We start from the raw sequence: 27668 nt of genomic DNA, 5'->3' as shown, positions 1-27668 counted from the left end.
TGCTGAAATTTGAAATACCGAAGTCCACCCCAGTTGTGCATGTGTGGGGGATGTAAGAGCAATGCACAGCCACCTGGGACTTGCTTCTACCATGGAGCTAATGTCCTACCCTATTCTACACAGTGGGTGGCACCATGTACCCCACCCCACATTAAGCAATTGTGCAGCTTCAACTCTCAGTCCCTATGGATTTGTACATCTAAATGCTTGCTGGTCCATTAGGGTCCTACCCTATTCTCTGGTCCTACCCTATTCTCTGGACTCATGCACCTCAACTCCGACTGGGCTAGGCGAGCTGGGTAGCACCGCCAGAGACCTCCTTTCTCACAGGAACAGGTCACAGTGCTGTGGACTCACAGCTTAGAGCTGAGAGCACCAGATTCACTGTCTCAATAATACAGTCGTTGCGCAGCAGAGTTTTGCAGAGTCTTGCAGAGTATAAACCACTCGGAGAGCAGCTCTGTAGAATATCTTCCTTTTATTCTGTAACTACAACTATGATACAAAACTATATACAGAGCTGAATATTCTAAGCATAAATCAATGCTACACTGAGAGTCTGCAGCTGCACTTAGCAGCAATCTTATCCCTAGGATCTCTAACACTCTCACTTTCTCCGATACACTGACTGACTGACTCTCTCTCACACACACACACAGATATGTTGCTGGGCAGAATAAGTAGATAGGCAGGACACGCCTCCTTCTCTCTGGAGAGTCAGCAGAGACCATCAGGAGATGATCAGGAGATTCTTGTGTATGGGAGGGGTGAAATCTCCTCATCCTCCCCCATTTCATCCGACCATTTCAAGAATCTTTAACATAACTGCAATTTGCACATACACTCCAAAAGTTGTTCTCTGCTTACAACCTTGGTTAACATATCTGCAGGTATCTCTCTCCCGGCATATAAAACACTTTTACAATACCATTGAATAAGCAGCTTCTGGAAAAATCTTCACACACATTTCTTCCTTTCAAATACAAATTGACATTTCTAATTAGGCAGATTTGAACAAACCATTTTTCAGAACTCAAATACACGCTTTCCTTCAAATATCAGGTAAGGAAATAAATAAAGCGTTTTGTGCTACTACTCTCAGCACACTTCATGCTAGGTTTGAAAACCCCACCAGAGTTGCTCGTGACCGCAGTCTTTGCAAACTCTTCAGAAAACCTTTTCGGTGGTACACCCTTGGTTGTTCTCTCGGATCTGCGCAAAACTCTCTGATCCTCTTGTTCTGGTGCTTCCTCCTCTTTGGGAGAATGGGGAGCTAAAGTATATGAAGCTGCTAAGTCTGAGTCAGCGTCAGACTCACCTGAGGCTTTTGGGCTCTGATAATCTGTGCCGTCATCTGGAACTACATTGGCATCAGGATTATCATCACCAACAACACTTGCCTCCCTCTTAACTTTCTTTGCCCCTTTTGCACCATCATCACAAATGGGATGGCACTGAAAAACGCCAACTCTGTCCCATTGTGGATTGTCATCAATACTCCTGGTGAGCCTTATGGTTTTCGTGTCTGTGATCAGAACACGATAAGACCCTTTCTCATATCCTAGGAAAACACCATGTTCTCCACGCTTGCTCAGTTTGTCACCCTGCGAGGTGTGCACCCAAACCTCCGAACCAAAAATTTTAAAATGCTTTACACATGGCTTTCTTCCGTGAAGCATCTCATATGGGGTGCAATTTACACTAGACTGGTATCTCCTGTTATACACATGACAGAAAAACGAAAGAGCTTCGGCCCAAAAAGGATTGGGTAGCCCCGAATCATGTAACAGCGTTCTGATTCCTTGCTGCAGAGTCTGGTTTACTCTCTCACATAAACCATTCTGCCAGGGTGATCTGGGCGTGGCCGTCCTATGCTCAATGCCCTGTTCAGAAAGAAAACTCTCAAACTCTTCTGAACAAAACTCTCCACCCCTGTCTGTGAAAAGACAACGTACATTCTCATTATGTACATTTCTGAGCCATTTACAAAACTGGCGAAACTTGGTAAAGGCTTCAGACTTTTTCTGCAGCATATAGACCCAAACATATTTCGAATAGGAGTCTATCAGAACCATGAAAAACCTTGAATTGCCTCTAGAGAGCGCTAGAGGCCCCACTAAGTCTGCATGAATGACTTCATATGGTTTCTTGGCCTCTCTCCCAGACTCTGTACCTTTGGGAGCTTGCCTTGCCTTACTCTCAGCACAAGAAACACATTTCATGTGGTAGGGACATTCTTTCAACTTCATACCCTGAACCATATCAGGCATTTTTGCCACAGCCTGGAAATTCAAATGACCATAAACGCGATGGTAATAATGAATACATTGGTCATGCAACTTCTCATTCTTATCTACAGTTAAATTGCAACACTTTTTCTCAGTAGCTTCTGCAGTGCCTGTACCTGAAACAAAAGGCAATTGGTACAATCCATTTACACATTTTGCATACAGAATGAGCTTGCCATCTCTAAGAATTTCACAGCGAGATTTAGCAAACACCACCTTAAACCCTTGACGATCAAGCTGGGAAACACTCAACAAATTGTCCTGAATATCAGGTGCATACAGGACATTCTTAATAGTTGCATTCAGGCTCTTTAAGAACACAGTTCCCTGAGCCACACTCGTGAGAACTGTCCCATCTGCTTGATGAATTTCTTTCTCTTGCTTCTCAAGCTGAACAAAGAGATTCTTATCTTTGGCCACGTGGTTTGAACAGCCAGAGTCGACCACGAAGAAACTCCGCCCACGTTGACTGGAACAGCGAGAGATCAAGGCCTTTGAAGTAGCAGGTGCTTGGGGATTTCTTCCTCCTCCCCCTCTGCTTCTGAAGTTTCCCTTCTTCTTTGAAGACTTCTTGCACTGGAAACTCAAATGGCCTTGTGCTCCACACGAAAAGCACTGCTTCAATTTCAAAGCTTTAACAGCAGCAGTTTCACTTTCACTTTCCCCTGCTGAAGACTCAGGCACATTTTCAAGCATATTTTTAACAGCACAGTCCCGGCTTTCTCTAACAGCCTGTCTGCGATCCCACTCATTCAAGAGCACGCTAGACACATAATCTTCTGTTAGCCGGTCAGAAGGCATTGTGGAAATCTGGGCAGCCACTCCATCATAAGACTCATCTAGGCTATTGATCATCAGCATTGCAAACACAGCCTCTGAAATAGCCAGGTCTCGCTGAACAAGGTCCTGTCTGAGACGCTTTAATTGAGATAGATGGCTAGGCAAATCACCACCTTTCTCCAACTGCAGCCTGCACAGCTTCTTAAAGAAAATCACACTGGAACCAGCATTTTGTCTAAGATGCATATCTCTCAACTTATGCCAAACAGCTTGTGCAGTCTCTTGACCCTCTAAGTTCACCAGCAAGTGGTCTGAAACACTCAAAACAATTGTCCCTCGGGCTTTCATATCTGCAGCATGCCACTCAGCCCAATCATCATCATCCTTATCTGGAGGGTCATCTTCTATCGTGTGAAATAGCTTCTCCCTCTGTAAAAGCGCTTTCATCTTTACTTGCCAAACTGCATAGGTTTCAGGCGTGAGGAGAGGAAAGGACAGAGCCATCTGGCCAGAATGTGCACAGGCCATGTCTGCTATTACTTAGAGCAAGACACTTCCCTCGTGCAACACAGATAAAGCCTTGACTCCTTCAGCCACTCTCTCTCCCACTCAGAGCGCAATTAACAGGCAAACAGGGATGCTATCTTCTTTCTTTGGCAGTCAGCAACATACCTCCATAAATCAAGCAGCAGCAACAGCAACAGCGGCAGCTTGAACACTCTGCTCCAAAACAGCTCTGCTTCTGGGCACCGCAAATCAGTCCAGCATGCAGCGTCCGTTCCACCGTCCGGCAATCAGCAACAGAAACCTCTGGCGACTGGGACGCCTGGGACGCCTGGGATGACTGGAACAACGCCAGGTCAGACGACTGGAACAACGACTGGGCCCATAACCGATGTCAGCATCGCCCTAGATCCAGTGCACCAACTGGACTCATGCACCTCAACTCCGACTGGGCTAGGCGAGCTGGGTAGCACCGCCAGAGACCTCCTTTCTCACAGGAACAGGTCACAGTGCTGTGGACTCACAGCTTAGAGCTGAGAGCACCAGATTCACTGTCTCAATAATACAGTCGTTGCGCAGCAGAGTTTTGCAGAGTCTTGCAGAGTATAAACCACTCGGAGAGCAGCTCTGTATTATTGAGACAGTGAATCTGGTGCTCTCAGCTCTAAGCTGTGAGTCCACAGCACTGTGACCTGTTCCTGTGAGAAAGGAGGTCTCTGGCGGTGCTACCCAGCTCGCCTAGCCCAGTCGGAGTTGAGGTGCATGAGTCCAGTTGGTGCACTGGATCTAGGGCGATGCTGACAGGCAGCTCCCTCAAAAAATTGAAACTGACAGATTCATCCATCCTTACTCTCTACTCATGATAGAGCCTCCAACTCTTACCCAAACAGCCCCTTCATTGTTCCAGAAATTACTACAGTGTCATTGTGCACAAGGCAGATTTAGGGCATCGTGATAGGTTCTGCTATACTGGGCACCAAGCCTCAAGGATGCTGCAAGGTGTCAAAACTATGACATAGTGAATTGAGCAGAACGGAAGGCAAGAGGGAAGGGGCAATGAACTTTGGCCTCATACAGGGTGCTGCTGAAATTTGAAATACCGAAGTCCACCCCAGTTGTGCATGTGTGGGGGATGTAAGAGCAATGCACAGCCACCTGGGACTTGCTTCTACCATGGAGCTAATGTCCTACCCTATTCTACACAGTGGGTGGCACCATGTACCCCACCCCACATTAAGCAATTGTGCAGCTTCAACTCTCAGTCCCTATGGATTTGTACATCTAAATGCTTGCTGGTCCATTAGGGTAAAGAGGGGCACTTCCCCTACCCACCTTGATTCCTCCAAGCCACCAGCTTTCTTACTTATGACCAGTCCAGGGGGTGGCCATGGCTTTCAGCTTCCTTCTTCTTAATTTCAGCTTTGTCATTAGAGAACTCAGCAGGCAGGAGGATGAGGACCAAAAGCAGAACTACATGGTTCCACTTGTCATTGGCTGAAGCTCCATCTATTCTTGGTTTGCCCACCTGATGCCTTAGTGAGCACCAAACACCACTCATTTCTTATATTTGGGCACAGGGCTGAACAGAAGTGTATTTAGAGGAGCACAACCAGTTCAGTTGCACTGGATGCAGAGCCTCAGGGTACTGCAAGGGCATCACAACTATGAAGTAGACTAGAAGATGAGATGTAGCAGGGCGATGAATGTTGGCATCACTGAAATTCGAGACCCCAAGGTCTGCCACTGGCTTCAGCCCTTAAGCCAACACACATACAAAGACCCCAATGGCTACACTTGATTCATATTCATTACTTCCTCTCTTTACATAAAGAATGCAATGTCAGAAAGCAGGGTGGGATGTCTAATGTATTTTGCATTTTCACAATCCAACAGCTGCCCAGCTATTTGAGTTCATCTTCACCTGCGCCCAGAGTTAAATAGCTTTTGTTAAATTATTAGCTTTACAGAGTGGCAAAGCCCCAGGTGTAATTATGCTACAGGTAAGGTGTTAAAGCTGATTTTTTTTAAAAACCACATTGCCCATGTGGCATTCCTCTCCCCAGAATTTTATAGAACAAATACAGCATTCATCACAATTCATTTGTAATATTTTTATTGCACTGTACAGGGGTTTGTTTTCTCCCCTTTAAATACCTATTACTGTCACTCCATGGCTGTTGATGGTTCCGTTTTACATCTTGCTGCTTGGTTAATGGTGATGATTGGGGAACATTTGCAGCCCTTTATATTTCATTGCATTGTTAATCGATTCTGCTCAGATGGTTAACAACTCTGTCACAGTAAAATGATGATATTCCTAAAATCCGATCTGGGACTAAATAGGATTGATCACAGACATGACAAAATGTAAATTCCTATTTGCATTCTGTAACAGGGAGTGCTGGGCTTGACCACAATGAATGGAACTAAGGCTTCCTTTAAAAACTTTCCTATTTTTAGACTTATCTAAACATGGACGTGCCAGCTGTCCTGAAACCATTCTGATACAGACTGGGATAGGCAGCTTTTGTTGTCTTTGTTAACTATGCAACAAGCGGAAGATCAAGTGGCTAAGTTTTTTGGGGGGTTTTGCAGCATTGTGCTGTGGGGAGAAGCATCGTCTGTTGAGTTTCTGTTTGTGGTAAAAACTTTGGCTACTCTAGCTATTTTCCTGACCATCTCTAGACAGCAATTTAGGCCAAGGAAGTGATTCTAAACAGGCATACATAGGATTGCACAGTTCAAAGAGGCTGTAATCCTAGGCGTCTGCTCGCAAAATCTCTGTATAAAAATAGAAGAAGTAGGAGCAGCCCAGGTTTTACAAAGATTGGCAGCTGTAGCTGTGTAAAGACTTGCTTCTGCTTTCAGTGTTCACTGCAAGTATGTGTGGATGTAGAAAATAGATCTGGTGTCATATTTTCTCTCTCAAAGCTATTGTCCTTTTATTTGTTATTCAGAGGTAGGTTGCCTGTTATTTTAGCAAAGTTGGCCTTTTTATTCTTTTCAGTTGGAATTTCTGCAGCTTTATTCTTACCAAGGAACCTAAAGAAACCTTCTTATCCCCAGTGGAGCACATAGGTTGTGGGCTTCAAGGTATCTTTATAAGAAAGTCTCCCCCCCCCCACTTTTTATATTTTGGGGGCACTTTCCTACTCACAACATATGGTTAAAAGCCCTCTTCCTCTCAAGCCTACTTCAGATGCTTTGAAGAAGGTGGAATTGGATTTGACTTAAGCGGCTAATGCTGTGTTTAATAAGCAGTGACAGTCAATTGACCCTGAGCCAGGAATTGTGAGAGAGCTTATTATTTTGGTAATTTTCCAATAATGCAGGAGGAACATTAGGCGTGACTTGGTGATCAGTATTTCCAATGAGAACCTTTCAGTGGTGGAGTGCTATAATTTTTCTTTTTATCCTAACAGAGTGTGAGGAGTGGATTAATCTCCTCTACCAAGGTCTTCACTTAGTGAGCAGGTATGTGGCCAGAATTTCTTCTGGGTGAAGCAACAAGATGATTGTTAAAATCTGGCTTCTTGCCTCTTAATAATGATCCTACGCAAGATGTGCTAATTGTTTTGAGATTAATTCTGGTCACACAGATATGGAAACATTTAAATTTAAAAACACATTGTGGAAGAGATGCTCAGTTGGGGGATGCATTATAAGGTGCTTGGGGAGAAATTATTATTTAAGAGTTGGTTGGGGACTAAGAGAACTGGCTGATTATAGTGACTGTAGCTGAAATCCTATCCTCACTACTTGGGTTAAGTTTCATTGTGCTTAATGGAACTTACTTCTTGAATAGGATTGTGTTATAAATCAGGAACGGGGAACCTGTGGCCCTCCAGATGTTGTTGGGTTCCAGCTCCCATCAGCTCCAGCTAGCCTGGTCAATGGATAAGGATGAAGGATGCTGAAGGACAGCAATGACTGTAAGGCCACAAGTCCCGTCCCCCTCCATGGTAAGAGTGGTTTGTCATGATCTCAGCCCTAAACACAGCTACCCATGAGGAGGGATAGACAAAGCTGTTAATCTGTCAGTTTTACATTTTGCCTTCAGTTTGTCACATTTCTGCTGCAATATGTGGATTTTTGAATAAAAGCACCTTACGAAAATTCACCAGCATTTTAGCATTCATTGCAAATTTCTCCTAATGTGCACATCTGCAAAAAGAATCAGGGAAAGTTTGCTGAATGGCTGGGTCAATAGTTCGATCCCATTTATTTCCAGGATAGATGAATCTGCCCATTTCTGATCTGCCTCACTTCTACTCATCTTCACCAACATGTGTGTTCTGCGCCATTTCTGTATGAATCTGAAGTAGTAGTAGCAGCAGTAGTTGTTGTTTGTTGTTGTTTTAAAGAAAAACCAACCCCATAATTCACAATTATGTACCTGTTTAAATAAGTATTTGAAACCTATTTCTATCCCACCTTTCATTGCCAAAAAGGAATCTGAGAGCCCCTTACAGTTATAAAACATTCAGACTCGGTAAAAACCGAACAAAATAAGCATCCAGAAGAACAATAAAGGCTTTCAAAGGACAAAATGGAGAGCTTGTGCACTACCCATCACCTCTGGCCAATGGAGGTAACTACACAGAATACTCTTAGAACAGTACACCAATCAGATCAGGTGGTATTACCTGGCCTGTACACTGGTATGACAACCTGAAAACCTGTTCTTGCTCACCTCAGATCACTTTTGTTTCCCTCCCTCTCAACTCTGATTCACTACCTTCCACTGCAGAGAAGCCATGTTTTATAGTTGTCCATGCTCCACAATCTCCTCTGTAAGTCTTCCTTTGTATTGGAAATCTAGTTTCCATAGAATCACAAGGAGAGGGTGTACATGTGGAAACGAACAGCTGCACCATGCCACTAGGACTGTTTCCAAGATCATGTGACTTCATCATCCTGCTTCCCAATGTTTAAGATGCAGACGTCTACACATGTAGACTTCTAGTTGCGTAGGCTTCCGCAGATGGAACCCTGCACAATCAAGGGTATAGCTCCAATGGAAACCTATACTCATATAGGCCTAAGTGCACAGACTTCTGCCTCTCAAATGTTCAAGCTTATTGTGTGGATGTTGGGAGTAAGACTAGTAGCAGCACAAGTCCACTGACTATACATGGGCCCCCATTCATGTGATGAATTCATGAAGAGGGCTGATGTCTCAGTTCCATAGCAAGCCCTCATTCTAAGAGATCTTAAGACGATGTGCAGCTATGGCCATCTGCTCAGAATCACTCCAACCGTATTCAAGAGTTGCTACAGTATTATGTAGACGAATGATGACGCATACAGGATCACATACTGAACATAGTTCACTCTATATAGGCAGGGATTTCAATTCAGGTGCTGCTTATCACTATTGCCTGTAGAGGGAAACCAAACCCTATGGTCAATTTCTCTGGAAAAAATACTTTGCTAATGTGGTTTAAAATATTTAGACAGGTTAAGCCCATGCTAGGTATTAGTATACAATGATAGATCCCAAGGGCTTGTGGAGATTAAAGGTTTGTTTCATGTAGAAGAGTCAGAATACTAATGCAACACAATGAAAACACACTCAGCTCTCCAAAGGATTACAGAGACTTTCAAAAGATTTCAATCTACAATGGGTTCCTAATTATTATTATAATGACTTTCTAGAAATATATCTTTCAAGTTCAGTGAGCTTTCTCCCCCTTTTAAAGCAAATATCTTTTGTTCAGAAAAATAAGATAAAGTGTCAAGAATTGTATCTTAAGATAATAATTTTAATTAACCTATGACTGATCTCATGGCCTGTAATTCACCTGAGGCACAATAGGGGTGACATTAGCTACATTAGTGATTGTTGTAAAAGCAATTTTGTGCATTGATAAGCAGGCAGGGGGCGGGTATCACTTTGCTTGTGATGGAAAGATTGTAAGCAAAGGAGGGACTTTTAGCTACCCCACTCCACATTGCTGTGCTTGTTTTTGCTCCTATTCAGTAGAGGACGCCTGAAGTTTAACTGTGGTGCACCCCTACTGATTATGTTAATTACAACCAAAAAGTGAAATTTGAGGAAACACAAAAATCATTTTGCTTTCACTTAAAATCCAATATAATGTAACTGTATCCAAAGAAAGAGATTTCAGTACAGACTGAGGAACCCTCATGCATGTTACGTGGAGAGCTTAGGGGGTGCTGCATGGTCATAAAGTAAGCCATGCTTCTTTTCTTAGTTCTTTCTTTAAAGTCATTTTGGTTATAGGTCTGGGCAGGCTGGGACTTTAGAAGTATCCCTGAATCACCTGAACCCCAAATATTTATAATATGAAGTAGAAATTCCTAAACCCCCACCCCATGTGACAGGGAAAAAAATGTAATTAGTTGCCCTGAGGTACATTTTCTTATTTTTCTGTTCCTTGCTAGCAGATACACCTTAGAACACATCTGTATGCTTCTGCAGCATTGGACAATTAATTATCTGCTTATTATGCTGCCTGGCAAACTTTTGTTTGGCCACAAATGAAATCTGAGTATATAACAGATCATGAGATGGGTTGTACCTTCGTTCATCCTTCTGATGTAAATTTAAAAACAAATAATTGTACATTTGTTTGTTTTCTTAGAATCTTCCTAAAGTCTGAGATAGATTTTAAGTATGTATTACTATCTGTATTGTTTTGGGGAGTGTTGGATTTCTTGTTACTGCTTCTTTGCCTGCTTTTATATATACCGGGTGTTTTTATTTTTGTATCCTTGCTCATTTGGAAAATGCTGAGCGTTCCAAATGTTTTCCCAGCGTGGTTGGTGGAAGTTGTCCAGGAACATCAGGAGGGAAGCAGGTTGGAGGGAAGCCTGTCCAACTACTTCTGACCCTTGAAACTCGCTTCTTTGCATCAAGAAGGCATATTCTGAATTCATATAGAAAGTGGAACCTGAAGCACAGAATTTGTTTCATAGATCATGAAGAAAGGTTGTGCATCACACTTACAAGTCTGTAGCATGTGCAGTTCAGCTTCATGTATCCTCTAAATCAAGTATGTGTAATAATCAGGGTGGGTTTTTTTGTAGCCGGAATTCTCCAGAATTAATTCCGGCACCTTTCAGCACCTCTTTTTCTAGAAAAACAGCACTGGTAATAGTAGTAACAACAACAACAATGGTAAGAAATCTAACATTGTTTCAACATAACTGCTGGCAGATGCATTATTCTGCATATGATCTATTTGTAAGTGGTTATCCATTCTGCAGAGATGCAGACTTATTAATTCTGATGCTTTGTTCACAGGTATGGAAATCTTTTTTCTTTTTTTTTAAAGGCACAGTAAAAGCTCTAGCACAAACTTATGGCCTTGGCATAAGTAAACACTTTTCAATTTGAAACATGCTTTTTGGGAAAGACTCTAATGTACTTTATTAATTTGCATGTCATTAACAGCCTTGTTTTTCATTTGGAAATTAGTGCTGCTTATTCAGAATTACAATATGTCATTATTGCTATATTTTAAGCACACACAGTAAGCTTCTCTAACAACTTCCAGCAGAACAGGCCATAATATCCGGTAAGTGGCAACTGCCACGAATGCAAAGAATGCACAAGTGTTAATGGCTTGTTAATGCCAAGGCTAAAACATATCAGGAGCAATTATGATGCAAATTTTTATGTGCAGCTGAAACCCATTTTGTGCATCTTTCTAAAAGACAAGCTCGTCATCTGATCTCTTAATGTATCTCTTCACAACCTGCTCAGACAAATCAGTAATTCCTAATAGACTTTTGTAACACTACTATTTATGATTCAGCAGTAGCTGGTTCTTTATACAGATGTAGTTAAGCAAAATACTGAACACTTTGCTGATAATGCTTAGTCCCAGAAACTCACAACCCACAAAAGGGAAGGAATTAGGAGTGCCATCATCCTGAATATTTGAATGTATACACTTTGATTTTAATGACACTTTCCTTGTGCTTTTGAGATATTTTCCCCTGCCTTGTGCCTTGAGCTCAGAGCTCTGCCTGTGTTCTGAAGAGTTTACAACTTATTAACTCCTGCTATTGACATTTTAAGTATTCTTAAGGTATACGAAACTACCTGTTCTGCAGTTCTCAGATAAATGTATGAATTGGAAGCCCCGTTCCATGCCCAATAAACACAGGGTGACTTTGTCTAGCGGCACTCTGGCACATAGATTGCAGCAAAATACTGGGCAAGGTTTTGCCCACTATCTTCTCTGTGTAATGGGCTCATGTGAAAAGGCTGTCCCATGAGCCCTTGCTGAAGAGGGAAGGGAAAAGCCTATATAACGGAGCTCACAGCCATTTTGCTTTGAGAGCTTTTCTCTCTCAACCTGATTGGAACTTGGTTGGGATTTTTTTCGCCTTTCCCTCAGTGAAATTATGGCTTTCCTTTGTTCGGCGGAAGAACATTGTTTGTATGAAGGTGGAAATGGCATTGGGCAGCATCAAAATAGTATAAGGGGCCCCCAAAAGGGGCCTGAGGGGAGGATTTACCACAGCAAACCCAAGCGGAGGTTCAGTATCTGCCTGGCTAGAATCTGCACCCTGGTCCCCCAGTGAGACTTTGCTTGCTTGACTTGCACCACAGCATTGTTTGATACTGGCCAACTCCCGTCATACAGATTAGAAGCAATCCAAACCCAGTGGATCCATTCCATCAACATGGCGTTGTGGAATGATGAACTGATTTTGGGACCCAATGCCATGCCAATCCTTGCCCCCGCCTGCTGCTGTCAACAAAGATTTGGCCTGGTTTTATCCCGTCACCATTGTACAGTCTGGTTATTGTGCTGCTATAATAGGTCACATAATTGCCTGGGCAACTTCCAAGATTTCACACTTTGATTTAAGTTATTTATCTAACAGGATTTATACACCATTTACAGGCACAATAACTCCCCAACAGTTTGATTTCATCCCCAAAGGCACAGTCTTCCATTGTTTCCCAAGAAAGACAGATGCCAACCAATGTATGTGGTTTACATAAAATATTAAATATGCTGTAAAATTATTTTTTAAAATAGGTGTAAAGAAGTCAGGCAAAAACACAAACCAATAACCCCCCTCCCATCCATGTCCCCTCCTTTTGATCTTGTTTTTATTATGTATTTTGTGTTTTTACCTTGTATTTTTATGTTGTGAACTGCCCTGAGATCTACAGATGAAGGGCGATATATAAATTTAATAAATAATAATAGTAATGATAAATAAATAATAAAGTTACATATTAAAACAAACAAACAAACAAGAACATTTCCAGCAGTACAGGGATGGTGCCTGTCTAAAATCAATGGTCAGGGAGTTCCGAAGTGTATGTTCCTTGCAAGGGCAGAATGAAGGATATGTAGTCGGGGAAAAACATTATGTATAAAAGTGCCAGTTCTGCAGATTGAAGAGGTCAAGTGGGAATGCATGTCATAAGGGGGCATATGTTTCAGCACAGTTCTTGGCAGCTTATAACATGTCAAAGCACACGTTAAAATGTTTATTTTTCTGGGGAAACAAATGCATTCAGATACATATTTTGAGGGGGAAATGCACTATGGCAGAGCAACCCTATGGGAGTGGGAGAGGAAGAAGCTGTAGTGGTAGACTCTGCCTCATCTTGAGCCCTGTTGGGGGTAAGGTGGTGTGTGGCTCATCAGGTGAGCAGGAACTGGGTCACTACTGTGTATCAAGAGAGCTAAAATAGTCTTTACGAAACCTAAGATGTGAGAGGAAAAATAAAATCCAAAACAACCTTGGAGGGCAGGGGGACAGCTTCTTGTAAGATCCCACCTAATTTGCAAACGTATGAGTAAAGGGGAAATGCCTTTGTCATTTTGATGACTATTTATGTTACGCTAATGCTTCTTGTTTTTTTAAAAAGGCACACAATTAATTGAGGATGATGCTTTAGTCAATGCAGCTAATAAATTGATCAAATGCTGCAGGCAGCCCTAGAAACAATATGCTCAATTTACTATCCTATTCTTTCTCATTCCTTGCCACCTAAAAAAGCCCCTGGGTGGGAGAGGGACTCCCAGACTCCCAGGCCCCACCTGTGGCATATCTCTTAGGGGTTCCAAAGTTGCAGGACAATTGTGTTCTGCTTGTCCTGGCAGCCTCAACTTGCTGTGTCCACCTCTGGGCTTCACAAGATCTCAGAGAAAGAGGAGACTCTGTTGTTGTCCCTAGCAGTTTTGAGGTTCTAAGTCCAGGCTAATAAACCCTCAGAGACTTCTACACAGGAAGAGGCCTTATTTTAAAGGGGCTGAAGTGTGGAAGAATGGTTACATCCTGGCAGGTCTCATTTCCCTGTTTCAGACTCACCAAGCTCACCCCCAGGACCAGAGGCTGAATGGAAATGCAGAAGCTGGCAGACATCCTGAAGAAAACACTCCCTGAGCCCTAGTCATGAGGAAGTTTCCCTATTCTATTTGCTCAAATTCAACTGCAACACATGGCTAAGGGACCCCTGACTGTTAGGTCCAGTCGCAGAAGACTCTGGGGTTGCGGTGCTCATCTCGCTTTACTGGGTGAGGGTGCCGGCGTACAGCTTCCAGGTCATGTGGCCAGCATGACTAAGCCGCTTCTGGCGAACCAGAGCAGCACACAGAAATGTCGTTTACCTTCCCGCCAGAGCGATACCTATTTATATACTTGCACTTTTTGTGTGTTTGTGCTTTTGAACTAGCAGTTGGCAGGAGCTGGGACCGAGCAATGAGAGCTCACCCCATCACAGGGATTCAAACCGCCGACCTTCTGATCGGCAAGCCCAAGAGACTCGGTGGTTTAGACCACAGCACCAACCACATCCCAAAACACATGGCTAGTAAGTATTATTAATGTATTATTAATGATTAGATCATAATCCAAAATTTACAAATCATAAACATCCACCTATAACACTGGGCAACAATTTTTTCCTTTTTGAATGTTGTCTAGATTTCTACAACTGATTTAGGGTATTTTTGCACTGCTGAATCAGGAAATGGCATCCGTTTCTCTCCATCAGGTCAGGTTTACTGTAAACTGAATGGTGGGCATTGATAAAGGTAAGTACACGTAAATTGCATGTTGCTTCACCATTTTTCAAACTTCAGGGCTTGAACTTCTGTTTCTTGGAACTCCTGGAATGCTCAGCGGCAGGGAGGTCTCTCTTCAGAGTCCAACAGTAGTCAGCCATCATGACTGCGTCTCAGCGACCCTGATACCTGGTCTCCATCTCTTTCATGCCCTGATGGAATCTCACCCCCTGCTCGTCACTCATTAATAATAATAATAATAATAATAATAATAATAATAATTTATTATTTATACCCCGCCCATCTGGCTGGGTTTCCCCAGCCACTCTGGGCGGCTTCCAAAAGAATATTAAAATACTATGATACATCAAACATTAAAAGCTTCCCTAAACAGGGCTGCCTTCAGATGTCTTCTAAAAGTCTGGTAGTTGTTGTTCTCTTTGACATCTGGTGGGAGGGCGTTCCACAGGGAGGGCGCCACTACCGAGAAGGCCCTCTGCCTGGTTCCCTGTAACTTGGCTTCTCGCAGTGAGGGAACCGCCAGAAGGCCCTCGGTGCTGGACCTCAGTGTCCGGGTAGAACGATGGAGGTGGAGACGCTCCTTCAGGTATACTGGACCGAGGCCGTTTAGGGCTTTAAAGGTCAGCACCAACACTTTGAATTGTGCTCGGAAACGTACTGGGAGCCAATGTAGGTCTTTCAAGACCGGTGTTATATGGTCTCGGCGGCTGTTCCCAGTCACCAGTCTGGCTGCTGCATTCTGGATTAGTTGTAGTTTCCGGGTCACCTTCAAAGGTAGCCCCACGTAGAGCGCATTGCAGTAGTCCAAGCGGGAGATAACCAGAGCATGCACCACTCTGGCGAGGCAGTCCGCGGGCAGATAGGGTCTCAACCTACGTACCAGATGGAGCTGGTACACAGCTGCCCTGGACACGGATTTAACCTGTGCCTCCATGGACAACTGTGAGTCCAAAATGACTCCCAGGCTGCGCACCTGGTCCTTCAGGGGCACGGTTACCCCATTCAGGACCAGGGAATCCCCCACACCTGCCCGCCTCCTGTCCCCCAGAAACAGTACTTCTGTCTTGTCAGGATTCAACCTCAATCTGTTTGCCGCCATCCATCCTCCAACCGCCTCCAGACACTCACACAGGACCTTCACCGCCTTCACTGGTTCTGATTTAAAGGAACCCAGGTTCTCAGGAATCATCCATATGTGAAAATAGGTAGTGCATCTTGACGCTCATGTTGCAGCCCAGGTTTCTGAAAGCAGTCAGCATGTTGTTGACAAGTTCTGCGTAGTTTCTGGCCTTATTGTTGCCAAGAAAGTTCTTCACTACCAGAACAAATGCCTTCCACGCTTCCAGTTCCACTTTGTTCATTGACTTTCCGAACTCTGGATCTCTGATGAGCTGATGGATCTGAGGACCATCAAAGATGCCAGCTATCAACTTCTCCATGGTCAATCCTGGAAAAGCCTGGCACAAGTAAGTGAAGCAGTCACCATCCTTGTCCAGAGCCTTGGTGAACTGCTTGATTAAGCCGAGCTTGATGTGCAGTGGTGGGAAGAGTATTCTGTCTCTGTCCACCAGAGGGTCGTTGATGACGTTCCTTTCTTTGCAAGGCACCAATTCCTTCCGCACAGGCCAGTCCTTCTTCGTGTAATGCTGAGCACGGTCCCTACTATCCCACATGCACAGAAAACATGGGTACTTGGTGAAGCCAGACTGTTGTCCCAACAAAAAGTTCACCATCTTCAGGTCAACACAAATAAACCACTTATGCTGATCATAACCAATTTTCTCCAGCACATACTTCACCGCTTCATAGTTCTCCTTCAGTGTACTCAAGTGAGCCAGGGGTATAGAGGCAAACTGGCTGCCGTTGTGTAGCAGAACACATTTGAGTGATCGCTTGCTGCTGTCAATGAACAGTCTCCAGTCTTTGGGTTCGTACTGTGGCACTCCAAGCTTGAGCAGAAGCTGCGCAATATCTGCACAGTACACCAAGTCCTTCTCTTCCGAGAAAAAATGGAGGTACTCTTGATGCCTGTTGCGGAGGAAGCTGATGCGAGCACTGTCAGAGAGGAGGTTTTTTTCCTTCAATCTGGATGCCAACAGTTCGGCAGAGTCCTTTGACAAGTTGAGGTCGTGAACTAGATCATTCAACTCCTTTTGGGAAAATGGATGTGGAGCATCATCTTCAAGAACCACTTCTTCTTCATGTCCTTCAACACTGGAGGCATCTTCGTCACTAATGTCGGGAAGTTCTCCGAAGATAGGCACTGGAATTTCAGCACAATGAGCTACAGGACGACGTGCTGATTGAAGATCAGGATACTTGAGGCTGCTCTGGTTCTTTCTGTTGATCCCACCAATTTATGGAGCCGCACCAATTTATGGAAGATTTCGAGGTTTTATGACTTCAAACTAATCCCTTTTCAACATAATCACCCAGAACTATCGGACCTTCTTGTCATTAAAATAATCATTTCCAATCAAAACAATTATTCGACATGGCATTTTACCCCCACCAACTTCTTCTAAAATGCTCCACACAAGCGTACATGTGAACAAAAACGTAAAAAACCGACATGTGGCCATAGCTCAAAAACATGACCTGATTGAGCAAAACCAATGTGATTTTTGGATTCAGTGCATCAGATTCGTCCTAAATCAGCTGAAAAAATGCAGACAACAAATTTGTTGTTGACCAGTGTAATGTATGTATAAGTCTATAAACAAGAAACAGCAAACATAATAAATTGCTATCAGGGAACACCACGACGAAGGCAGGATGCCTTTCAATAGATAATGTCCAACAATATTGTAGTGGTGGGTGCTGTATTCTGTAAGTGGTCTGGGCTGAGGGCCCGGACGATAAGCTAGGCAGAGATGGAGCAGCAACACTAACTTTGAAGCTCCTCAACTGAAGCCTGGCCTGTGCCGAAACAACATCTAATCTAACAGTGCTCCCTGCTGGATGGCTTCCCCGCTATCCCAGGCTCCTGGTTTTTACTTGGGAGATAGCTTCTGGTAAGGCCGGTTATGTTGAGCTGCATGGCAGCAACACAGGGATGAGACACAGACACTTGAGGAGATGCACTCACATTAACAACGTGATGTGTGCCTTGGTGTATCCATAGATACTGCTGCAGCCTCCTAGCAGTGAATCCAGCAATTGTGTCAGCATATTTTGAAACCACTGTGATCATTGGAATTGCCTCCAGGTAGCTGTGGTTGTATCCATGGATACACTGGGTTGCACATTATTTTTCTCCATGGGAATGTGTTCCTAGGGATAGCTGTGAGTGTCATATGGAGCAGATATTTAGCCCCAAGATACTGACAGTAGCTGTGAAAGTATCTTATTAAAGGATGGTTGGATGAATAAATCACTCAAATAAATGAATGTGGGGAAATGCCTTCTTTTGTCCAGTCGCAGGGCATCTGTGCTCTGCTTTCCTCATTCATCTAAAGTGTATGTCAAGTTTTTTTATTTATTACAAAAATCTTATTCTCTTCTGTATTAGCATTTTTTTTCTTTTTTAAAACTTAAAGGCCTCACCATTTTAATGAAAAGGCTCCCAGCAGAATTCTCTCATGCCCTAAATTCATTGTTTTGAAAAGATTTTACCATGTGGTTGACAAGCCAATTAAACCCAATAAATTTCCAAAGTCTGCTGAAATCCATGATGCTTTTTCTTATCCTGCAGATCTTCAGAATTGTATTGCAGCTCAGACTCCCCGACAGTTATGAGTCGGCATTCTATGGCATTGTCATTTCAGAATCACCACTTTATTCTCCTGCACATCATTTCTTCAATTCCCTACATACTTCAATAGGCTGACTCACTTCCAGTTGTCACTTAAATGATGCCTCGACTGGCATTTCACTAAGCCCCTAATAAACTCTCCACATTCCTGCTTCTGCCAAAGCCACATTCTCCCTTTGCAGTAAGACTCTGCTTGGACAGTTATTAAATTTGCTTCTTTGTGTTGTTTTATACTCCTCCTCTAGCTTGTTGCTTTTGGGTGTTCATCAAGAACTGGCCAGCAAAATAGTCTTGATGATGTTTCTTAAAAGGTAAAGGTAAAGGACCCCTGACAGTTAAGTCCAGTCGCGAACGACTCTGGGGTTGCGGTGCTTATCTCGCTTTGCAGGCCGAGGGAGCCGGTGTTTATCCGCAGACAGTTTTTCTGAGTCATGTGCCCAGCATGACTAAGCCACTTCTGGCGAACCAGAGCAGTGCATGGAAATGCTGTTTACCTTCCCCCGGAGTGGTACCTATTTATCTACTTGCACTTGATGTGCTTTCGAACTACTAGATTGGCAGGAGCTGGGACCGAGCAACGGGAACTCACCCGTCGCGGGGATTTGAACTGCCAACCTTCTGATTGGCAAGCTCAGTAGTTTAGACCACAGTGCCCCCCATGTCCCTGATATTTCTTACCGAGCAAGAATTCAGAGGAATGTGGGGTGGGAGCTGTTGATTTACAGAGCAATCCTGTAGATTTGGAAGTCACTCCCACTGAGTTCAAATGAGACCTACTCCCAAGGAAGTAGATCTAGGAATGCAGCTTTGATAAGCCTGGTAATTCACGTTGTTCATGGTATATTCTTTGAGATTTTAATACTTCACTCACATCTTAACATTTATTTTAACAGTTGTTTCATCAGCTGCCTGGGAAGCTACTAGTCATACAGCAGCATGTAACTGTAGGTTATGAATAAAACAAAATGGTGTGGCTTGACAATGGAGGGCAGCACAGTGCACAAACATGGCAGGAGAACTAGATTGGCTCTGCTGGTGCATTGCACCACACTGACTTCCCTGCCACCTTGCCCCTCTGTCTCTCGGTAGGCAATAGTGATCTACTTACCTGGAAGCTAGCATAATGGCTTCACCCTAGACAGTGAGCCGCTTATGGACTAACAGCCAAAGATGTTGGGAGTTGTGGTTCAATCAACACCTAGAAGACGCCACATTGCAATAGGCTGACACAGGGGTAGCCAATCTGCAGTTTTCTGAGTAAAACTCCATTATATTCCAAGATCCGTGATGTGGCAAAAAATAAAGCTATAATCAAACTAGTTGGGGAAGTTGGGATTAATTATGCCACCTGCCCGAGGGGGGAGGGGGAGGACAGAATGCTGTGCCAGGTTATGACTGCTCATATTTTACATATTTGTTAAGGAAAGCTATTTCCCACACAGTTTACTCATGTCAAGTAATCATAGTGCTCAGAAAGACTTACAGGAAGCTAAAAACCATTACAGAAAAAGTAGTATAGTTTATTGTATGTACTGTAGAATAAAATGACAGACAACTGCAGCAGACGAAAATAACTTTTAGAAACATGGATCAGTTCACTAAACCCCCCAAAAACAAACAAAAGTCCTCATTAGTCCAGAGGTCAAATGCCTCCTGAAACAAAAATGTCTTAGCCAGGCGACAGACAAGCCATTACAGAGGGGAACAAATGAACTTCTCTTGGCAGGGAGCACAAGCCACAGAGAAGACTTTTCTCCCCTGCATCCCAATGAATTGTGCCTCTCCTACTGCTGAGATGTGAAGAAGATCCTCCCGTCCAGATCTTAAAAGAGCTGTCGGGCATCTATGGAGGGAGATGGTCCTTTCCATTGAAATTAGTGGGTGTAATGCTTAAGCATGTTGAAGTCCCTCCACAAAATTGCATTGAATGTCTTCAATGCAGTCATTCAAGAGCAGCATCAGCACCTGAATCCCAATTCTCAGGCGCCTGCCCTGAGCCGGCCTATTCTGACTTGGCACAGGGATGGGGAACCTCAGGACTGGGAACTAAATAAAGCATTTTGTCTGGCCTTTGGGACTCTACATAGGCCACACCCTGCACAGGTGCATTGCCTGCATGCAATGTCTTTCAGTCGTGACAGCCCTCCAGATGTTTTGGGACTACAACTCCCATCATCCCTAGCTAACAGGACCAGTGGTCAGGGATGATGGGAATTGTAGTCTCAAAACATCTGGAGGGCCAAGTTTAGCCATGCCTGGCTTAAGACCTCTAGTGTCCACCTCTTCCCTCTCCTCCTTTCTATTTTTTAGCATTCTTTCTCTAGGTAACATTACAAAAAGTCTGCTTGCCCTTCTGCCACATGTTAGCTCTTCTGATTTAAGAAGTTTGCTTTAAACAATTCAACAATTTTGCAGGTTAAAGTAAGTGAATCTAAGAGTATCCAATTAATTACTTTGAGTGTAAGTTAATCTTTAAGAACAGTTTATGCAAATTGTTTCTACAACTTTCATTATATAACGGCAGATTGTTGAAGCAGAAGTCATTTTATTCACAAGTTACATTTACATAAGCGTCCAATCCCTCAGCTGTTAATGCTTGGCTTGCAATCAATATGTTGTAATTCTTTCTACATGTAATCCATTAATTTTTAACTTCACCACCTCAGACTACCGTTGCCTTGAGGTGCCATTGCTACTTTGCCTATAACTGCAAAAACTTTTCTTTTCTTTTATTGATGGCAAATCCTAAAGCTGCAGGATGCCTAGATCTGCTACAGCAAACTTCCGATAATTCAATACAGTGAAATATTAATGATTTTAGTTTTGCATTCATCCCTACTGCATCAAATGAAAGCATAATAAATTTTAATTGTTCAAGAAACAATCCTGTTAAGCACATAAAAACCACAAAACAAACAATACCTTTTGGCATATTTGCTAAATTTTTGCATCTGGATATCATCTCATGTATTAATTACACATCTCACTATGAAATGTGTGATCGTTATTTCCAGTAATGCTATTAATTGTTAACTATACTTCCAGGGCTTGCTTGATTCGGCATGATTTCATTCTTCCATTTCTAAACAGGTTTTGATTTTGACACAGCAATCCATGCAGCTTCTCCTGACCTGCCTGGCCCTCTTTTCTTTCGTTGCTAAGCTACATCTCTGGTCCCCAAATGAGTCATAACTCACCAGAGGAACATAAGAGTCAAGGGTGGTTTAAGAGATGACATCAGTCAACACTGGAGTACAGCCAGGGCAACATGAAAGGCTAACCAGATACATAAGAGTAAAATAAGGCAGGCAGCTAATAGTTTTGCACAGAACTGGAGTTTATTCATTGACTACAGGACTGGCGCTTGCAGGGATAGGGGACAACCAAGTGGCACACTGTCCCATGGCCCAAATTGTCGGAGGCACTCAATGGCCACCCTCTTCTCCACTGCCACAACCAACTGCTTTGGGCGGCAAACAAGTGCTGCTGCTGCAGTGGCAAAGCCTAGCAATTCAGAAGGAAGTGATACAGCTGTCTGGTTGACTGCAGTGGGGTAATGCAGTTGCCTGATTAGATGCACTTAGGATAAGGGCCTCTTCACCCTTCTCCGCCATGGTGCAGTGGTGAGGTGGCTGTTCTCTCTTCACTGAAGCAATAAAAGGGGAGCTTCACAGTTCAGCTGAGGAAATCTGGTGCAATCTGCTCTTCTCTCCCCCACTCCATGGTGGGTTCAATTTCTCCCATCCTAAGACAGTCCCCCACTCTCTCTCTCCCTCCCTCTCTCTCTCTCACACACACACTATATATATAATGGTGCTAATTGGAAGAAAGTGTGATTCCTGGCTGTTCTCTCAAAGGATGAACCAACATTTTAGATTTTAAAAATCCAAAATGTTCCTGTTATAAAAATACTTTCTGTCTCGTCAAAAGTTGTGCGCCTAACCTTTATATGATGATTTAGCCTTTTCAGACACAATCCAGTTTTGTCTCTTCCCATCTTTCTCCCCCAAGAACTTTATTCTGGGTTTTTTTTGAAAACTATTTAGTACTGTTCCAGTTATAAAAATACTTGCTGTCTTGCTGAAAGTGGTGCGCCTAACTTTTATATGATGATTTAGCCTTTTCAGACACAATCCAGTTTTGTCTCTTCCCATCCCCCGCCACCGCCACCCAAGAATCGTAAAAAGTTCACTGGAGCTTACCTTTCTTTTCTGTTCAGTCAATGAATGAACTTTACAAATTCCAGAAAGACCCTTCTAATGATACCAAGTGCTTGGAAAACTGCAGTACGTGGTTCCTGTTGTTGCTCTCGCAATCAACACAATGTGCAGTGTCACTGCACAAATCTCTGGAACTGATTCTCTGTTGATTCCTGGATCAGTGCAGGTCATGCTGGAAAAAAGAGAAGACTGTTGTAGTCTTTAGAAATGTCGCAATACTCAAAAACGAAACAGATTAGGGTTTATTTATTTATTTGAATGGGTGGGATACATACATAATGTAAGAACATAACATGAGCTTGCTAGATCAGTGGCCAATGAGATGCCTGTAGGAAACTCACAAGAAGGACAACAACATGTCCGCCTGTGATTCCCATTAACTGATATTCAGAGGCATACTGCCTCTTGACAGTGGAGGTAGAAAATAGCCACCATGACTAGTAGTCATTGATAGCCTCATCACCCATGAATTTGTCCAATTCTCTTTTAAAGCAATTCAAGTTGGTAGCCATCACTGTCTCCTTTGGGTTGGGGGGGGGTTCCATTATTTAAATATGTGTTGAATGAAGAAGCTCTTTATTTTATCTGGCTTATTAATTGCTTTTGCAAAACAAGGCTAAATAATCAGTCACCCTGATTTAGTGGCTCCTTGAAGGTGCAGGAGATCTGATGTGCACGTGGTGCTCCCCTGTTCACAACACCTTCCCCATTTACTTCAGAGATGGGTATCTATCAATATGTACAGATTCTTAGAAGAAGAAAATGCATTGCCTGTGATCTTTAATCAGGCCATTGAATTCATGTATATGCTCCTTTAAAGATAGCCAGCTCTCTATAGGCCAAATCACGAACTTCAGCTTATTATAACAGGTAAACGACACACATCTATCATCTTTTTTTGGCAGAACTGTCCTAGTATGTGCAAAACCAGTCATAGTGAAAGGAACACTTTTTGTCAGTATTTCTTCATTATTATTATAGATCACCTGTCACTTAGATCTTGTGCTCAATAACACTGTGATTGCTGAACTTGACACCAGAGAAAAATCTGCCTGTGCAGTGGACTTCATAATAGGAAATGAACTCCTTTTTCTATTCTGAGATCATGCTCCTGATCTTTCCCATTATTTACCCTGACATTTTACAAGCTAGTAGATACAAGATTCTGGCTGAAACCAGCCCTTTAAGAATAAACTCATCAACTGTATCCTTACTCCTCTTGGTGGTAAAAGGTAAAGGGACCCCTGACCATTAGGTCCAGTCGTGACTCTGGGGTTGCGGCGCTCATCTCGCTTTATTGGCCGAGGGAGCCGGCGTACAGCTTCCGGGTCATGTGGCCAGCATGACTAAGCAGCTTCTGGCAAACCAGAGCAGTGCACGAAAACACCGTTTACCTTCCCGCCGGAGCAGTACCTATTTATCTACTTGCACTTTGACGTGCTTTCGAACTGCTAGGTTGGCAGGAGCAGGGACCGAGCAACGGAAGCTCACCCGGTCACGGGGGGCTCTGTGGTTTAACCCACAGCACCACTCACGTCCCCCTCTTGGTGGTAGTGCTAGGAAAACTTGCTTGGAACAGGGCTGAGGACCTATGAGCTCTCTGGATGTTGTTGGACTTCCACACCTATCATCCACATTCAGCACAGGGACAATGGGAGTTGTAATAAAACAATATATCTGGAGGACCAAAGGTTTTCTACCACTTTCTTTCTACGATTTGTCTGAATGTGTTGAACTGAAAAAAGAAAAAAGTACAAGTGACACCAAAGGGATATTCCTACTAAGTAAACATATTAGAGAATGGGGTGATAGGAACATGATAAGCTCATACCATCTCTGAATTAAACAACTGGCATTTAATAACATAAGTTGCATGGAAGAAAGTCAGCGCTGGCTCTATGCAGGGATTTTTATACATTTTACATTCTGCAGTTACCCCTGATTGTGGCATGCCCAATTTGAGAGATTTTGCATGTTGCCTTATTATCTACACTGGCAGAAGAACTTTGGTCATTTGCATCATTTGCATTTTGGCATTCCAAGCACTGTCAAATCCTGTACTTGGATTCAGCCAGTGCCTGTACCGCAGCCGTGCTCTCATTACACTTGACAGCACGAAAGACTTTTGACAGATGCACAAACGCTGTGAAAAATATGTCCCCGGGTCAATAGTGTATAGATATCAGTCCCCTTCCATTTCTCTAACAGTATTCAATTTTGGCAAAGAAAGGAAGTCAAAGTAATTTCTGCTAATAATCCCCATAGTTACAAAGCTACTAGAGGCCTCAATTTGCTTCCTCCAACATGGTGGTGGAGAACTTCCTTCAGTGAGGGACTCAGCCTTATTGGAGAACTGAAGATGAAGAGCACAACCCTCTAAACTCTTACCTAGTTGGATTTCCTTTGCTTCGTGCCTAAGAAAAATCTGATGCCTCAGCCTGGGTAGTACTACCGTATAGTTAAGAACATAAGAAAAGTCCTGGTGGATCAGACCAAATGCCCTTCTAGTGCCACAACCCATTTTCCACAGTGGCCAATCACATGCCTCTGGGAAACCCAGAAGCAGGACATGAGGATATTAGCTGTCTCCTACTCATGTACTCCCACAACTGGTAAATTCAGGAGCATGCAGTCTCTGAACCTGGAGGTAGGAAATACCCTCTGAGCAGGGGTGGATATCACAGATACAACCCATTGGATTTTGAGGATAGCTCAGTAATGTTCAGTTGGACAGAGTCCTGTGTGATAAACAACAGAATGCTTATGGGTCTACTTTGACCCATACTAACATTAGTATTAAACTGTTTACTGGCTCATTCATAAAACCATTGCTGAGGTTGAAAAAACATGTAGGGTGGTATTCAGCTAATGTATCTCATTAGCACAAGGATTTACACTTGTGCAATGGAATTTCTCCCTTTCTTACCGCCATGTATGGCCTACCCCCACCCCCACCCCATTGGAATCTAGAAGGTAGGGAGAACAGAACAAATTTAGAGGGTGGGGGTGAAGGGAAGTACAAATCCATGCATTGACAGGCTACGTTCCTTTACATTACATTGGATACAACCCATATTCTTAATACAAGTTTCTTTACCTTTTTTCTGAAAGCAAGTGTTTTCCTAGGAGAATACAGCATTTTAAAGAGAAATGCTTCCCACAGCAGCATCCCATCTTCACCGTCTCTAGAGCAGAAACCAAAATACCACAGAAGTGAAATCTGCAAAGAGTTCTGCGTCCAGCATCGGCCCCTTGCTTTCCTAGGACCTTAGAGTGTACACACACTTCCCAGGTGTTTGCCCAGCCACACAAATGAAGAAAGGCAAACTTCTGCAAAGGTTAAAGTAAATGCCTTGTGTGCATTCCACATTTCACTGAAACCAATGGCAAGCCCTTCTTTGATTTGAATGGTTCCGGATTACACCTATTGGATTTAATATGCATCAACAATAGCAGAGTTGATAGGATTAGAGTTATTCAATAAAAAGGGATCAACAGGAGCGGGTCTGATAGGATTAAAGCTGTTCAGTTATTATTATTATTATTATTTAAAAAACCATACACACACAACCCACAAACATTTACAGCAGAGCCTCTGCTAATTGGCAGGCTTGATGAAGCCAATAACTTGTCAGGCAACAGGCTTTCAAATGAACAGGTGTTTAGTACTGAAAGGCGATTAGTTCTGACCATATTAAGTAGCAGAACTTACCCCAAAGAGCTAATTTGAACAGCTGATTCACACTGTGTCCTATTAAGTGCCAGACCATCTGATTTGCACCGAGCAGCTGAATGAGGGCAGTATGTATCTCCAGGTGATTATTCAGGCTGCAATCCTATGCACACCTATCTGGCAGTAAGTCCCTTAGAACTTAATAGGGCTTAATTTTTGCGTAGGATTGCACTGTCAGTTTCATTCTCCTAAACCAGGGTTCTGCAACGTATATTTTATTACATTTCCCAATAAACTACTAAAGTTAGTGGAGCAGGTACGTTAATATTTATCTTCCATGCCACTTTGTTGTCTAATAATTTTGCTGCATCGAATTAGATTATAGTTCTGCCTCCATGACTCCCAGCGGGAAAAGACATCGTCAGTGCCACTGTGAAAGAAGCATCTTTGCCAGTCCTACTCCCATCTATGAATGATGTCTTAGGTGATACCCTACCCCTGGTAGGCAAGGCAAATTTTGACTATTTCAGATATCAGATGCAACAAAGGGGCAAATTCAAGCAGATGGCCCACTGCAACTAGCGTTAATTCAGCCTCAATAATTCAAGCAGGGATGTTCATCTAGCTTCCTGCACAACTGGGATGGAGTTAGAATTGGAGACAGCCAGTGCTTTTTTTCTGGGGGCACGCAAGGGTACACATAACCCTAAACATTTTGTGAATATAAGTTTGGCCTCATTGAGGGGCAGTATTTCAATATTAGTAAGAAAATGAGAGTACCCCTAAACATTTTTTTAGGGGGGGCACTGGAGACAGCTATTTGCTATCGCGCATCTAACAAGTTTAGTAAATGAAGAACTCTCCAGTCACTGGTTTTTTAAAATAAATAGATAGATAGATGATAGAAGAAGAAGAAGAAGAAGAAGAAGAAGAAGAGGAGGAGGAGGAGGAGGAGGAGGAGGAGGAGTTTGGATTTGATATCCCGCCTTTCACTCCCCTTCAGGAGTCTCAAAGCAGCTAACATTCTCCTTTCCCTTCCTGCCCCACAACAAACACTCTGTGAGGTGAGTGGGGCTGAGAGACTTCAAAGAAGTGTGACTGGCCCAAGGTCACCCAGCAGCTGAATGTGGAGGAGCGGAGACGTGAACCCGGTTCCCCAGATTACGAGACTACCGCTCTTAACCACTACAGATGATAGATGATAGATGATAGATAGATAGATAGATAGATAGATAGATAGATAGATAGATAGATAAATAGGCAATGCTTTCAATAGGGGGACATTGGGCATCATTCCTTACAGTGTTAGTTCCATAAATGAATGGTTAGCATTATCCCATTATCCCATTCAATTTTATTACATGAGCACTTGGCTTTTATGGACCCACTGAACTGAAGCTGTGTGCTGCTACACATGTTGGC

This window comes from Podarcis pityusensis, assembly GCF_964106645.2.
Source record: "Podarcis pityusensis genome assembly, chromosome: 5".
Taxonomy (NCBI): Eukaryota; Metazoa; Chordata; class Lepidosauria; order Squamata; family Lacertidae; genus Podarcis; species Podarcis pityusensis.
This window is presented reverse-complemented; position numbering follows the sequence as displayed.